Below are 17763 nucleotides of genomic sequence, written 5' to 3'. Positions count from 1 at the left end.
TGTGATTATCTGAGCGGTGCTACTGTAACGGTGTGGCTGTAAATGCGCTGTGTCAGTAGAATGACTGTACCACCAAAACACCGCAGTCTACGTCTAAATACATTGCAATTCAGTCTATATCTAAATCCATTGCAATGAATGACAGAGGGTACTTCTCACTGTAACACATATTAGGGTTTCTTTGTGTTACATTCACTTACGGAGCACGGAATGAATGATTGTTTAATAAACGTAAACATGGTCCATAGTAGGCTGTAGTGTGATTTTTGTTTAATCGTGCCGTTGGCTAATTTAGACTACTTATCATTGTCAACCACCTGTAAAACAAACATGGAAAAACACTACATTGTCTGTATATGTCGCCATGTATAAGTAAAGCTTTACACACTTCACATTAATATAAGACAGCTGTGTATAAACAACACTTTACACACCTCACATGAAGATAAAACAGTAATGTTTTATCTTAAAGTGAGGTGTGTAAAGTGTTATTTATACATGGTGATGTATGCAGACAATGTAGTGCATTCCCATTTTGGTTTTACAGGTGCTTGAGAATGACAAGTAGTCGAAATTAGCTAATCGCACGATTAAACAAAAATCACATTACAGACTACTACGGAGCTTGTTTATGTTTATTAAACATCTGGAGGCTGTGGATCCCCACAAATACAAAATTTTAATGATTGTTTAATTTGCTCTTTGTATGCAGTTAGTCCCATCTTATGAACATGGACCCTTCGAGAGCGATACGTAGAAGACTGTGAAACTTTATGAGTAGGATTTGGTAGGACTACTGACATCAGCATTCAACTATCTGCCAGTTAAGTTTATTTAGCATTCTCGCGAGAAAAATAACAGCCTTCGAACATCAACTTGCCGCGCTTGAAACACATGCAGCGTCTGTTCCTGAAGATTGATGTCTGGGAGTTGTATTTTTAGGGTTTTATGCTTCAGTCGGTAAAAAAGGAACTCAGGGATCTCTTTGTTGTCCCTCTGTGTGTCTGTCTGTCTTACTGATGTTAACCCTTTTTCTCAGGAACGGGTAGAAGTGTCAAGTTGAAATTTACATCACGTACTGAGGTCCTTGGCCGTATAATAAATGTTAGCTTCTAAGTCAATGCAGTCTAAAGGTACAGCTATTTGTATCTCTCATCAAAACCTTTAGTGTACTTATCATTGATCTATAATGATGAAATTTGCAAGAAATAAGGTTTCACAGTACAAATAAAGAAAAAAAAATTCGAAAATTGTTAATTTGTTATCAAATCACACGACAAACTATATCTTTTGTCATTTGCTGTCAGACGTCAAACTTGAAATTAAAACAATCAGTAGTTTCACATTCAGGCTGACTGGGGCGCAATGGTAGAAGTCAAACATTAGGCAAGGAATGACAGTATTACTCAAATAACGCGTTTCAGACTACTCTGGGAATATTGGTTTCACATACTTGAAATGTCATACCTACCTATAGTAATTGCTCCTGGGTACCTGATGATGGATAAATTCCGAAACGCATTGTTTGAGCAACAATGTCATTCCTCGCCTGATGTTTTGACTTTTACCACTGCGACCCACGCAACCTGCATAAAGAATACTGATTGTTATAGTGATGGTCACTTGCCTCCCGCGTAATTTTATCTATTACATTATTGAAATTAAACGTTCTCGTAGAGCTTGGAATTCCTAGGACCGTTATCCTGCGTGTATCAATGTCGATAACAGGCAAAAATGGTCGCGATTCTAGATTTCCGGAATGGATGAACTGTCTAAATACATAAATTAAGTTTGTACGGAAGCCTCAGTGCGCGAATGCCACTCCCACCTGGCCAGCACACTGGACTCGCATTCGGGAGGACGACGGTTCAATCCCGTCTCCGGCCATCCTGATTTAGGTTTTCCGTGATTTCCCTAAATCGCTTCAGGCAAATGCCGGGATGGTTCCTTTGAAAGGGCACGGCCGATTTCCTTCCCCATCCTTTCCTCACCCGAGCTTGCGCTCCGTCTCTAATGACCTCGTTGTCGACGGGACGTTAAACACTAATCTCCTCCTCCTCCTCCTCCCACCTGGCCAGTTTTTAGTTATTAGTGTTCTGACTGGTTTGGTGCGTGCCGCCACTAATTCTTCTCTTGTCTCAACCTCTTCATCTCAGCTTACCGCTTGCACCCTACTTCCTCAATTAACTGCTGAATGTATTCTAAACTCTGCCTTTTCTTTCATATTTTAACCTCTACAGTTCCCCCTAGCCACAATGAAGTTGTTCCCTCTGACGTCTTAACACATGTCCTGCTGTCCTGACGCTTCTTGTTGTCAGCGTTTTCTATATGTACCTTCCTTCTCCGATTTTGCGGACAACCTCCTCATCCTTATGTTAACAGTTCACCTAATATTCAACATCCTGCTGCAACACCACATCTCAAACTCTTCGATTCTCTTCTTTTCCGGTGCTGTCCATGATTCATTACCATACAATGTTGTGGTCCAAACTTATATCCTTCATCATGTTAATGTCGATCTTCGATACTAGCATACTTTTGTTGGCCAGGATGCCCTCCTTGCCTGTGCTAATCTGTTTTTCATTGCCTTCTTGCTCCGTGTGTCATGTCTTATTTTTCTTACAAGGTAGAAGAAGTCCTTAACTTTGTTTCGTTCGTCCTACTCAAATTTGATGAGTTTCCCACTGTTCCCACTTCTACTAATCCTCTTCACTTTCCTCTTTCCTCGGTTTACTCTAAATCGATATTCTGTGCTCAGAAGTATGTTCCCCTATTTTTGCTCGGTCCATGATCAATGGAAGACAAATAAGGTGACTTGGTAAGCCAGTCAAGACGTCTATATGCCTCAAGCGATTATAGTATGGATTGGAACGTTGGTATCGCGCTATCTTGTTAGAAAGTGTCATTTGGTACTCTGTTCAAGAAGGGTATTGAGCCGTGCTGTGGCTCGCGTTGGTGTCGCGTGTAGGTTTCTGCCAGACCGTATCGTTTACTTGGCATGGTTGCGTTGTTTGTCTTCTTCCTGTGTTCACTGGCGCCACTCGCTTACGTAAGCGTTGCCTGTCCGCTAGTGGCAGCAGCGGCGCTTATCGATGTGTACTTCTGCTGCCCTATCTTTGGGGCAACCTCGTGCTTCTTCTGTGTGGTGTGAGTGTGGAGTTCGGTTGGGGACGGAGGAGCAGCGTGGTCCGCGTAGAGCGACAACATACTGGGACCGCTACGGGTGTGTATGGACTGCTGGATCATAGGGCAATGGTCACGAGGGTGCACGACCTCGTCGAAACCGGATCCTGCATGTTTGAGTGCATTGCAACTCGCGTAGAGAAACCTCCATCATTGTGCAATCTCACGGTTCTCCAGTGACTTGGGTTCGTGTTGCTGCTCGTAGTGTCGCCGAAGCGAAAAGCAGAGAGCGGAGTACCTGGGGAAGGAGGATCTGATTAGCATTCCCGAGTTTCTAATTACTATTTACAGGTTTTTATATTGTTGAGTTCAACCAGCGGTATTTTTCTGTCCTGTGGCCGCTAACGCCCCAGTTACCTGCCGTGGGTGCTACAGTATGTACCGGCAGTGTGTATTTCCTCGCCTTGCCGCCGCTGTCCGGTGAGGCGTGTACATTTGACAGCTTCTTGACTGTAGGTTGGGTGGCGTTCTTCTACCTTAGTGGTAGTCATTCATGTTCCGGGCACTCTAAGCCCAGTATACTGCGGGCGGAGCCCAGACCGCCGGTTCCGGCTTTGGCGTAATTTTACATCTTGCATTTGTTTTGCCGAATGTCAGGTAGCCTCACCAAGATTATCATTAGTCGCTCGTTAGACTGCCACTAGTCCGAGGTACCACACTGTGATCTGAATGCAACTCTTGGCTGCCTTTCTCTTCACTACTCAGAGGTCGATTCATGGAGCACCGTCTGCTACTAGCCCTTGTGTTTTATTTTATTATTGTATTATGATGTTACCATCATTTGCCTCACCTGTTTGGTGATCTGTTGGTTTTTAAATTAACTTTTGCTATGTCATTCACCATTTGACAGTATATTTGTTAAATTTCTTTATAATTGCCATTTTGGGCGTTAGAGGCCTTCAGCCGTGATTGTGGTTACTTGCCTTAAAATTCTGATTGCGACCACACTGGCTTGTCTTCAAAATTATTGGCTGCCTGTATTTTATGTATTTGTTGAATTTTAAATAACTGCGATTTTTCGCGTTAAAGGCCTTCAGCCCTGATTGTGGTTACGTACCTTAAAAGGTACGATACAGGCTTATAACTGTGCGCTTCTGTCCGATGGCCTCTCTTTTAAACAGGAATGATCTGCGCTTTCCTCCAATCACTAGGTACTCTGCTGTGTGTATCAGAATGCTCAGCCTACTTCTTCCGTGTATATACTTTCCATCCCGAAAGTTGGGACACCGCCTACAGTGTGCGTGTGTAATTTCTTGTATTAGAATTTTTTTATTAAATCTCATTCGTTTTTTTCTACAGAGTGGCATAGTTATGTCTGCTTCTTCCCTCACATCTACAATTACATTTACGTACATACTCCTCAAGCCACTACATAATGCGCGGCGAATGGTAATGTAGTACCACTACTACTCATTTCCTTTTCCATTACACTCTCAAAAAGAGCGAGGGAAAAATGAGTTTCGTGCATCCATACGAGCCCTAATTTCTCTAATCTTCGTGGTCCTTACGAGAAATGTACGTTGGTGGCAGTAGAATCGTTCAGCAACCGCTTCAAATGCCGGTTCTCTAAATATTCTCTATAGTATCCCGCGAAAAGAATGTCATCTTTCTTCCAGCGATTGCCACCTGAGTTTACAAAGCATCGTCATAATACTCTCGTGTTGGTTGAACCTACCGGTAAAAAATCTAGAAGCGTGCCTCTAAATTGTCTCGATGGCTTCCTTTAATCCGTCCTGATGGAGATTCCAAACACTCGGTCAGTGCTCAGGAATGGGCCGCAGTGCTGTTCTATACACTGTCTCCTTAATAGATGAACCTCATTTTCTAAAATTCTACCAATAAATTGAAGTCGACCACTCGTCTTCCCTACTACTGTCCTTACGTGCTCGTTCCATTTCATATCGCTTTTCAACGTTACACGTTGATATTTAACTGATGGGACTGCGTCACGCATTATACTACTAACACTGTATTTGAATATTACGGGATTGTTTTTCTACTCATCTACATTATCTTACATTTTTCTGCATTTAGAGCAAGCCAACTAGAAATTTTGTCTAAGTCATCTCGTATCCTCCAACAGTCAGTCAACGACGAGACCTTTCCGTACACCACAGCATCATCAACCGCATTGTTGCTCATACGGTTCGTCGGATCGTTTGTGTACATGGAGCACTCCTGACGATACCCTCGTCTTTGATGAACGCAACCCGTCGAGGCTATGTACCGCGTTTTATTACTTAAGTAGTCTTCGAGTCACTCACATATCTGGAAGCCTATTCCGCATGATCGTTCCTTCGTTAACATTCTGCAGTGCGGCAATGTGTCTGACGTTTTTCGGAAATCTAGGAATATGGAATCGGCCTTTTGTTCTTCAGCCAAGTTTCTCAGGATACCATTTGAGAAAAGGGCAAGCTGAATTTCTAAATCAGTTCCGATTTCTCGACAGAAGCTCTTCCACCTCAAGGAAATTTATGACATTCGAATTGGAAATATATTGAGGAATTTTGCAGGCAACCGTTGTTAACGATATTGGCCTGCAATTCTACGGGTCTGTTCTTTTATCTTTGTTCTATGCAGGATTCACCTGCGCTTTTTTCCAGGGGCTTGAGCATTGCGATGTGCCGAATAATCTTTGAATTTCACAACATACTGTCGCGACACGTGATCTTAGTATGCTAGGAAAAACTTTGTCACAAATTTACGCTCAGAAGTCATTCACAGACTAGCCCTTGACAAAGCTTGAAGATTGAGTCGAAATCACGGAAGAAGAGATTATGACGTGCTTGCACATTGACGCGAGAGAGCTGCCAGTTTCAATTTTCATGATAACAGTGTCCAGACACATTAAGTCTAAATTCAATTTCGGTTATACCCATGACGCAAGTCAGCGACGTGCGAGACGAAGGTCACGACCATTATGTGCTTCGTGGCACAGGTAAATGGCAAGCGTATTAAGGCGCGAAGTGTTTGCGTTGGTGAATTCGTGGAACCTTGACCGCAGGTGGAGTAGAGTGCCTGGAGTGGGGATACGCCGTAGGAGGAGCGAGTGTATACGAGCGGTGCCTACAGTCAGTGCGCCCCTGCAGCGCGTGTGCGGCACGGACAGTTCTGAACAGCTGTTCAGAAGGTACGTACGTATTTCCATATCGAAGTTTTCCGCATGACACGGAAGAACCGCTGGGGTTAGAATTATGCTTTTCAACGAAGTAGATTAAACCATCCTTTCTATTGCTCACATGATACGTTGAGAAACCTCTACCTTTTTATCAGTCCGATGCTTATATTTAAAATAGTTGCCGAAATATTTCAGTGACCTCGAAGCGCCGCCTACTTTATCCTAACTGTAGCGTATTATCCATTTCATCAGTTTATTGTATGATCCGTTTAGGGAAACCTTTGTTGTTATTTCTTCCACTTGTTCACATCAAGGCCTAGGCCTATCGCCTGTTCCGATCTCATATTCACTATCTCTTCCTTGCTCTTCCAGCATCTTTTCCTTGCGGTTCGCAGTTAAATACTTGTATTCGTGTTCTGCCTATCGTATCCTTCGATATTTTCTAGCCATTTTACTCGATTTTGTTTTATTTAATCACGAATTAAATTCTCAACTCAACTCTGATGTCTTCATTTCTTATCCGAGCCCTCAGACTGCGGCCTTTCGTGTGTCTCATATATTTCATTTCAGTAGTTTGTATGCACATTTAAGCTTTCTTCCTTATTGTCCACAACTCTGAGCCATATGTGAAAAGTTTATAATTTTTTTTTCTATCCACACCTTGTTACTTTGAGGTTTTTGTATTGTACCACACATGAGCTAACATTTATTTAATTCTGTATTCATTTTCAAGTTTGTAGCTTACGTCACAACCTTAGAAGTTAAAATGGGAAACTTGTTCCAAAGTGCGACTGCTACGGTCGCAGGTTCGAATCCTGCCTCGGGCATGGATGTGTGTGATGTTCTTAGGTTAGTTAGGTTTAAGTAGTTCTAAGTTCTAGGGGACTAATGACCACAACAGTTGAGTCGCATAGTGCTCAGAGCCATTTGAACCATTTGAACTTGTTCCAAAACATGACCATTCAGCGCTATTGTAGAACATACACCTTTTTTCCTTTATATTCCATAAAGATATGGCTTTCTGTGCGAAATACCAGAACTATAATCCTTGTATATCTGGTCGGGAAACGTATTGCCGTTTTCAGATCGTCCTCACTCTCTTATAAAACTTTCTGGTTGTCGAACACCGCAGTTTTCCATTGTCTATCACTATTGTCAATACAGATATTAAAAAGTGTGGGCGATGAGATACTGATATTGTTCCAGTCATCCCTCTACACTTGTGTATAATGATTTTTGTTTCTTGATATAAGCTTTTAATAACTTGCATTGAGCGCTTCGGATACGCTCGTCTTTTTAAAATACACCATAAAATATGACGGATCATACGGTTGAAACCTGTTCCCTAGTCTGTACAATCCATACGCGTTTCATAATAAAACTGTTTTTCTTATGATTTGTCTTAGAATAGTTCGTAGTGTAGCAGGTAGCTATTATTTCATCTTTAGCACGATGTGTTTCGAAAATTTATTATCATTGTCAAATGCAAATATCTACAAAAGTATTTTTTTGTGATGTTTGCATGTATGTTGTTCTGCCCCTATGCACTGTAGTCTTTCCGAGGTTACACTCCAATCGCAAAATCGGACAAAATAAATCTTGAGATACTTTTCAATCGCTAACGCTAGAAATAACAAACATTCTCGTGGGTCCATTAGACGTACCTTGCCTGCTCGACTACACGGAAACCACGCTCAAACCATCACTCGCCATATTTGTTAGTGATTTCAGAAATGTGATACGCGGATATTAAGTCAGTTTGGCTTCATAAAGAGTTTAGATACAGCAATAGGTATTACATTTTCTGTGGATTACATTATTTACGTAAGGCTGTCATTTATAAATTTTGCCATACCGTTGACACCTGTTATTGGCTTGCAATCTATACATTTTGCTTTGTATTCTATTTCGTTGCAAATACTGAGTAGAGTATATGAAGACGTGAACAAATTTATCAACTTTGCTATAGTCGTTACACACTGGAGAAACATTTGAAAAAATTAATTTACTCACTATTTAGTTTGTCAATGAGAATTTCTCAGATTCTGTATTTCTGTATTTTGTGGGTTTCTGCGTAATGGAGGACGCACAATGTCTGTAGGCAGACAGACGAAAATATTTGTAACATTAGGATGTAAAAAAAAAAAAGCTTAAGATTTATCAGGTCTGATTTTATGATTAGAGTATAACCTCAAGACGACGACTATTGTGTAAAAGAAACAGAAGAACACACACGCAAATATCGCAAAATGTACTTAAGTAGATGTTTGCATTTGATAATGAGAATAAATTCTCAGAACGTGTCGCATTGAGCATGAAAAAATACATAATTTTTGCACTGTTTCTCTATTTAAATCGTGAATGACACAGTTGCTGATGTGTATGTAGGTCAACCCTGTACAGTTTAATATTAAAGATGTGTTTAACTACAGTGGACATTCATATGGCTGTCGTAACGTATGTTATTGCGGAGTTTATTGGGTGATTTGATAATGAAACTAGTCATCAGGTAATAAATGAAATTAACATTACAACTTTGACGGTTCTCTGCAATTTATTGCACGATACAGTAATGTATCCGTATCAGTCGGGGTCACATCTCATACTTATGTTGATGATGGGCATACATTTAGGATGGAATAAAACTTCACTCATTTAATATGTGATGAATATCTCCACACCGTTTTGTAACTCTTGGATTGGTACTTCAAGGTGTAAAACTTTCCGTCGTGTAGGTCGAAATCTAGGAGCTGTGCTGCAAGAAACCGCTCAACGCAGGCAGCAAGTGCTTACAGGTCAGAAAATTTTAATTTTTTATTTTTAGTTAGCAGTTCCAAAAAAACATGGCGATACGCGAAACCAACTATTTCTAAATATTGTTGAAGAACATCAGTTGCATCAGAATTTCATCAACACGTCTTCTTCCTACTGATATTAGGCACAGATTTACCAACCATCCGATAAATGGGTGTGTATTCTACACTACAGCATTCTCAAGCTAATCAGTTACCTTCGATCCTTACGGAGTACTACGGTCGAGGCTGCCCCACATTACTAGTTTAGATTTGGGCTAAGTAGTGCAATTCCAAGTATAATGATAATCTCACGTTTATTTCATAGTTAGCCAACTATATTTCCAAAAGTTTTAGCAAAATTGAAATTCTTTTTTCCATCTTTTTTTCTGTTTCCCGTCGTTCCTTAATTGATTCTAAATTCATGCAGGTATGTTCCGTTATGCAACTAAATGAAGGGAAGTTTGTTTATTGTCATACGCTTTTCGCTTCTTTTATTTCTTAAATATCTGCAGAAGTCTGTCATACACGTTCCTTTTACACATAATAAGAAATGTTTCATGTAGTAGTTACAATACTTTGTTACATTTTGTCATGATTTTTCCTTGTTCTTCAGATTAGAATCAACTTTTATAGCGCAAATTTCGTGAGGTGAAATTATCTTTCACTGTTACTTACGATTTCTATTGCTATGAGCCTACATGTGTGGTCCTGAAGAAGTGTTCCTTAGTCCCCATGCTCCAACTGGCCGATTTCCGGCGGTTTTTCACCCACATTTGTTACAACAACTTCACTTACATCACTTGGACTTTTGATTTTGCGATCAACATGTCTGTGTTTATTACAGTGTGTAGCGTTGTGTGTGTGTGTGTGTGTGTGTGTGTGTGTGTGTGTGTGAGTGTGTGTGTGTGTGTGTGTGTGTGTGTGTGAGAGAGAGAGAGAGAGAGAGAGAGAGAGAGAGAAAAGGGGGAGAGGGAGTGTCATTAATTATTTATTCTGATTATGTTTCAGATTTCTGTATTCTAGGCCACTGAAGGTGCTTGGCAAATAAAAGAAGCGAAACGCGTATGGTAATAAACAAACTCCTTTCATTTAGTTGCATAGGCGGAATATCCTCCATGAATCTTTCTTCAGTGTTCGCAAGGTTTACAAAACGGTAATAAACATGACATTATAGAACGTGGTCATAACATAGGATGTTCCCTGTAATTTTTCTCTCTCACCTCACAATTCCGGAGGTACAGGACCACAACATTGTCGGACACCTCAGTTTCGAAACTGGGCTCCGGCGCGAAGAATCGCAGTCCGAGTATTTGCGATCACGAGCAATCGTAGCTCTTGCTTTTGGCTGCAGCTTACGAGCACGTTTCGGTTGGGAAAAGAGGAAGATTGGGTTTAACGTCCCGTTAACATAGAGGCCATTAGACCTCGTATTGCGTTAAGGATGAGGAAGGAATTCGGCTGTGCGGTTCAGAAGGAACCATCTCGGCATTTCCCTAGGGCGATTTAGGGAAATCACAGAACCTAAAATCTGACGATTCGAACCGTCGTCCTACCGAATGCGAGACCAGTGTGATAACCACTTTTCCACCTCGCTTGGATGGAGTGCAGTTTAATCCAGATTTGCGCAGCAATCTGCAAAGGTAGCGCACTCACAGAAACTTCATGTAGGACTCTATTACTCACTGAACAGTATTATTCGTGGTAAGGCTGCAGTAAATTTCATCTAGTAATAAAAGATACGCTGCTCAAGAACCGCAAGAGAAGGTTGTAAGGATTATGCAGGACCGATATAGACTCAAGTCACAATTTAGTAACGACGAATAATGTGCTGAAGTTTAAAAGAACCATCAAGAACGATTAGTGTTCGAAAATGTTTAATACTTAAGTACTGAGGACTAATTATGTGCGTCTGAAGTTCTATGAGGCTGTAGATGCTGCTATAATGATTACCACATAGACCGTTCAGTTGAAGAGGACGACCTTCTTTAAAAAGAGCATTCTCAGAAACTCCAATGTCCCATTCGTTATAGTGCCGTCACTGATTTGACGAAGAGCAGTAGCGGTAGGAATGTTACCATTGAGTAGGAACGTCGTACACGGCGAAACGTTCACAAGAATATAGCCCGAAACAGTCTTTGCAAGAGTCTGATCGACTCGCCAAAGCTACTGTCAGTGTATTCTAAATTATCCGCGGCAAGTCGCACTCCAAGACAACAACGTTACGTAGGGGTGAATTACAATTATGTGAATTTCTAGTTATTATATAGTAAGGGACATTAATATTTTATTTTTGCGTGTAAAATACCGACGTTTCATGGGCTAACCATGACGATAATGCTAGTGTGATTGCTTGAAACAGTAAAGTAGATTCAAATCTAAACTCCAGAAGAAAATTTAGTTATGATTAATCCATAATGAGCAAGAGTAATAAATCCATAATGCTGATTTTTCTACAAACTGCGGAGTGGCAGCGCGGTTAGAGGCTCCCTGTCACTGACTGGGCGGCCCCTCCCGCTGGAGGTTCGAGTCGTCCCTGGGGCATGGGTGTGTGTGTTGTCCTTAGCATAAGTTAGTTTAAGTAGTGTGTAAGTCTAGGGACCGATGACCTCAGCAGTTCGGTCCCTCAGAAATTCACACAGCTTTGAACCTTTGACACGAGAAAATTAGGTAATGAGGACATAAATGAAAGGAGAACGTCCAACAGTGAGGCCAGAAGTGAAGCGAGAACGTAAAGCAATGATGGGAGAAAGTCAAGGGATGAGGGAAGGAATTCAGTTAATCAAAATTTTGAGGGTTATTTGCAAGAGTTATAGGAAATTAGATGCGAAATTAATAAATTTAAACATCAAATCCGAGGGCAGTTTCAACTGGTAGACAAGACTGTGGCACGTATGCTGTACCAGCATTCTAACTTAGACACAAAGTTCTTGGAGAGAATAAAGCTATGCCAGGAAATGGGCGCAAAAATATAAAACAGCAGTTGTGCGAATTTCTGTACGAATGTTATTATTAACTATCTTACGAGATGAGGTAAGATTAAAGAATTTGACTTGCTTAAACACTTGCACCCTGTTGATTTCATAGAGCAGTCCAGAACTGCCTTTTCATGTGTGAAACTGAGAAAATTTATTACTCATGAAATCTGGCGTATGGACGTGGGGAAGTCGCTTTGCCGATCAATATACAATGTTTGATGACTTTGAGAATACACTATATCGCAATTAACTGGTGCAAGGGAAAAATTAGAACCTTAGTCTTACAACACAAAAGGAGGCGAAATGTTACATTGTTACTAAACCATCGTAAAGTTTAGTACTCGGTATTTAATTCAAAAGAAGTCATAGTTTATGCACTAGTTAATTACAATTATAATGCCTCCAGCGGTTTGTGAGATACAAAATAAGTGCAAAATGTCTTGTCTTACACCCTATACTGACGATGCTACGTTGGTGGGAACCGCAATTGGGTACCAACAGCAACCATAAATTCTACGAATATTTAGTAATCTAGGTTTATTTTAAACCTCGTTTTATTTTAAAACTATTCTCTCTCGATAATTAAGAACCTAATGAAGAGGAAATGAGGAGTTTCTTGCAAAAATAATGAATTCAAATTACCTGCTTGAATGATCCTATTTGTGAAGAAAATGGTCCTTGTGAGCTTGCCATTCCTTTCAAAAAAATACCTGAATGCTCTTACAAGGTGATGATATGTACAAAAAAACAGAGAATGAGAATGCAGTGCATCTCAAACCTTTTGGGTCAAATTAAAACAGGTGACTGTGGGTCCACAAGCGATTACATTGAAATAGGGAACCAATGGTCGGAAATGCATATTTATTGTGTTGTGGACACACACGGCGTACACCGCATAACAACAACGTAGAGCTCGTAAAAATTGTTGAAAACGGTGACCACCGATCTCAATGCATGTAATGAAAATGCACATTCATTTTCCCCCCACTCTGACTCTTGTACACTGGAACAGGCAGCGGACGATAACAGTATGCACCCATGACCACCAAACAGACATACTGTACACAACTTGTCTAATAGGACACCTTTCAGTTGTCCATTCCATCAGATAGCTTGTGTTGCGTTCACGGTGAGGTGTGTTATTGTGTACCTTGCATGACGTGTCGTCAAAGATGGAACTTTACTCACCAAGAGAGTTAGGAAACACGTATTTAATGCACAGTGTGGCAGGATGTATTGCCAATAAAGCACCACGAATGTACAGATAGCGCTTTCCCAACAGGCGTTACCCTAATTGGAAGAAGTGTATTTCCGTCGATACCAGCTTATGAGAGACGGCGTCGTTCACGCCACAGAAAGGCAGCCAAGGTTCGCGCCAAACACGTGTCCGAACACCAGACTCTTAGAAAGTGGTGTTGGATCGTGAAGTCGGCCATCCAGCAATAAGCACCCGACAACTTGCCAGTGAAACGCAAACTTCGAAAGATACAGTGTGGAGAGTACAGGTGGAACGGATGTTACATCCCTATCATAAAGAACGTTTGCAAGCACTGGGACCAACGGATATTGAGCCTCGCTTTCACTTCTGTCAATGGATTATCCACCTCAGTGCCATAGTACGGAACTTCCTACAATTTGTATTGTTCATGGATGGGGACTCATTCCCAGTGATGGTGTTCTCAACAGCCGCAACAGCCATGTCTGGAGTGTGTATAATCCACACGGCATCCGCATCATTGGCCACAAGCAATGGACTTTGTCCAAGATCACGTAATAGGAACTTATTAGCTGCCTTCCCGTTTGACTTCTCCACGTTACCTGGTGTTCCTAAGAGATGTGCTGCCATAGTTCTTGGAGACTATACCCCTTGTTGTCCACGAAAGGATATGATTTCAACCCGACGGTGCGCCAGCACACTTTGATGTTAATGACCGCAGGCACCTGAATAACACGTACCCTCGTCCTTGGACTGAAAGGGGAGGCTCTGTCCCATGGCAAGCGCAGTCACTGGATCTCACACCTCTGGACTTTTTCCTTTGGGGTTACGTCGAAGACTTTGGTGCATGAAACCTCTTAGAAATGTATGAATGCCTTTTGCTACGGTCAAAGCTATCTGTCTCCTGGTACAACAAACACCAGGGACCTTTGAGAGAGTGCGACGTAACTTCATGCGCCGTTGCCATGCATGCATTGAGACTGGAAGTCGTCACTTTGAACAGTTGAGTGACGTTATTGCTAGGTAGTGTACGCTGTGTATGTCCACAACAGTAAATATGCATTTCTGACCACTGCTTGCCTATCTCAGCATAAGCGTCTGTGGACCCACTACCACCTGTTTCAATTTGACCCAAAAGGTTTTTAAGATCCGAACTCAGAGGTGTATACGAATCACTATGTGTCCTGAAGCAACTGAAAAAGGAACAAAGACCCAATGCACGGTGAATCCATACGCAAAAAGCAACGCATAAGAGGCACGATTCTACCTAATTTCAATACTGCCGCAATTTCCATTCACGAGAAAGTGACCTAAAAGCTTGCAGTTTGCTGCAGTCTCACAATTTTGTTAGCCGCGCGGGATTAGCCGAGCGGTCTCAGGCGCTGCAGTCATGGACTGTGCAGCTGGTCCCGGCAGAGGTTCGAGTCCTCCCTCGGGCATGGGTGTGTGTGTTTGTCCCTAGGATAATTTAGGTTAAGTAGTGTGTAAGCTTAGGGACTGATGACCTTAGCAGATAAGTCCCATAAGATTTCACACACACACACACAATTTTGTTAAAAGCGGTTGGTCGAAAGCGCCCATATTGATTATACAAGACAAGTGTGTGAATACTTCAGTTCCGGCTTGCTTCTCAAGTTGGCAACGGGGTGAGTGTGTCGTGTTTCAAATTGCCTGATGGAACAAACCAAACTATTCGCGCGTACTCCTCTGGCCGGTATCTATCAAATCCCTGACTGTGCAGCAAGAGCTCCCTGTCATTTTCTGTTTTGCGAAATATGTAACGATCGCGTGGATAGTGACGACTAGTGAATGATTGTCTGGGAGACAATAAGTGACTTACGCATAGCTCTGGTGCTCGATGTATGAAAGCCGCTCACGACTAAACGACCACCTTTCATCTTGATCAAAGGCTTGCAGTGGAATTTGCGCAAGGAATTAGCCACCCGAACGGTTGAATAGATCAACAAATTATTACACATTGTTGACAAGCAGAAAAGCACACTACATAGGCATAAGAGAGAAAAGTAACACAGAGATAAACAAACTGCAGAAAAAAGGAAGCAAAAAACAGAAGGGGGAAAATGAAGGGAAAATAAAGAGGTGCGGAATAAAACAAAGTCGGATATGTTAAGCCTTAACATCATTAGGAAGAGAACAAGAATTACATTTTTGGTAGACTTTTTGTGTCACAGGCAAGATGAAATTATTCCCTATGGTATTAATAACAGGTTATGTATTCAGTGATAGAGTTAAAGAACTGCGGTCCGCGCCAGTGAATTTTTATGTGTCGTTTGCATTCGTGTGCTGCCTATCACAGGCGATGCTGTGGGCGAGACTGTATGCGTAGCGCCTACCAAAAAGCAATATTGCTGCAGCGCGCTGTACTGTTTACTAAGATTAGCAACGGGCGGAAACTACCACTTCCGGCCAGAAGTCATCCGACTTCCATCGATACATTTTGAAATGACCATAACTATATCCTTTACCGACCAAATTAGGAACATAAATGTTTTTCCTTTTTCATTCCTGCAACAGGTCTCGCATGATTTGCTTATTTTCGTTCGTATTGCAATGATCATTCAATTCTAAATATAAGGTTCAATGTATCGGTTTGACTTATTCTAAATCTCTGCTTATGAACAGATTACCTGATAAGTACCAATCGTCATATCTTAACTTTTGCTAATCCGCAGTTCTTTCATCGACAAAACGGGTTCTGAGTTGCCCATAATGACTGCTTAACTGCTGTTTGTTACAAGCACTTTTTTAAAACATTATTGATTTCTGGCAAATAAAAATTGTAGGCATCGGTAAATGATGATTTTTCTGGCGTTATGTGTATTATTTCAAGCATTTAGGTCACACCTTTGTGTCCACAAACATCCAGAAACACAATCCATTTTCATATATGCCTGTTTTTCTTATGTAGACATTTCAGTATTTGACTCTCTACTAACAACATTTAGATTCAGGATTCGCTTCTCTTTTAGTTCTTTGATGGGCATTTATTTGAAATGACACTGAAAATTTGTGATACCCTCTAAGCTTAGAGCTTAGAAATTGTGTTTCCCTCCTGGGATGTGTAATGGCTATGTATTCTAACACGTAATATTATTTAATTTTTGTATTTTTGCTTATGTGTTATTTCATATCATTCATATCGTGTGTAGAGATCTCAGGTCTCCACCTTGAGCGTGGTTGCATCGAGGTGACGGGTAGGTACCAACACCACTAACAAATCAAAAGCGTGGAAGTGACAATAATTTATTCCTCCGTATACAGTGCTCGTGTTGTCACAGACAGCGGCCACGTTTGGACGTCAGGCGTTGTGTGCCACAAGACTGCTGAACTGAACAATCAGTCATTGCTGACGCGGCCACCTCACAGCGTAAGAAGGCCGTAGCAGAGATACGTCTCGGTTCAGCTGTGGGGAAACACTGGGTGGGGCCTCTGGCTGGAGTGGTAGGCAGTCGTAATGGCATTCGGGAAATGAAACTGTGCTGGCATACAGGTCAGTGCATAATGTACCAGAGCATGCGGAGCTGAGCTGTGGACCCCAATGTACAAGGCAGCGACAGTGGCTGGCAGCTCCAGACTGTACCCACACAAGGTGAAGCAGCAAGAATGTGCCCCAACTAGTCAAATTGGCAGCTGTGCAGTATGCCTGCACTAGGCAGCTGGTCACGCTCCGGTGTCAATCAGTGAGACTGAAGCTGGCGACCTGCAGTTGATGGTAGTAGCCGGAAGGTGGTCTGGAAGGCACCACCTCATCCCCAGCGGCATTTGGACCCACACAGCAAACAGAGCTGCAGCTAGTGAAGGCGATATCCCACAGCGGCAGCTAGATGACCCATTCCAGGACGTTGAGTGGTGTAGACTTCCTACCGTGGCTGTCTGCAGGAGGTGACTAATACAGCTTGGCTAAACTGATCAGTATTTATAGTGACATCACCCAACACTGTTTTGACAGTCTAACAGTCCTTCTCTTAGAACAAGGAGGAGGCCATGCGGTAACTGCGGTCGGTGTTGCTCCGGCCTGGTAAGCCATGCTCGGCCCTGCCGGCGGCAGGGACCTATACTGAGGTGAGAAAAATCATGGGATAGTGCTATACACACATACAGCTGGCGGTAGTATCACGTACACAAAGTATAAAAGGGCAGTGCATTGGAGGAGCTATTATTACCACGCAGGTGAGTCACGTGGGAAGGTTTACGACGAGATTATGGTCACACGACGGGGAATTAACGTACTTTGAACATGGAAGAGTTGAAGTAGACACGTGGACATTCCAGTCTGGAAATCGTTAGGAAATTTGGTAAGCCGAGAACCGCAGTGTCAAGAGTGTGCAGCGAATACGACATTTCAGGCATTAGCTCTCACAGCGGCGTTTGCGAAGAAACGTCAGTGCTAACACCAAGCAACACTGCGTGAAATAATCGCATAAATCAATGTGGAACTTTCGACGCACGTACCTC

The 17763-nt window shown here is 42.0% G+C and overlaps 1 protein-coding gene across 1 annotated transcript in view; it reads left to right on the top strand.

The window, feature by feature from the left end:
* The first annotated feature begins 8045 nt into the window (after positions 1–8045).
* The window catches only part of LOC126235409 (macrophage mannose receptor 1-like), a 72208-nt gene continuing 62490 nt past the window's right edge, over positions 8046–17763 (top strand). The window contains exon 1 of the mRNA XM_049944131.1: positions 8046–8093. The gene's annotated coding sequence lies outside the window, so the exon portion shown is untranslated. The remainder of the gene's footprint in view (positions 8094–17763) is intronic.

This window comes from Schistocerca nitens, chromosome 2, assembly GCF_023898315.1.
Source record: "Schistocerca nitens isolate TAMUIC-IGC-003100 chromosome 2, iqSchNite1.1, whole genome shotgun sequence".
NCBI lineage: Eukaryota > Metazoa > Arthropoda > Insecta > Orthoptera > Acrididae > Schistocerca > Schistocerca nitens.
Note: the sequence above shows the minus strand (reverse complement) of the source record. Positions and strands in the feature narration are given on the sequence as shown.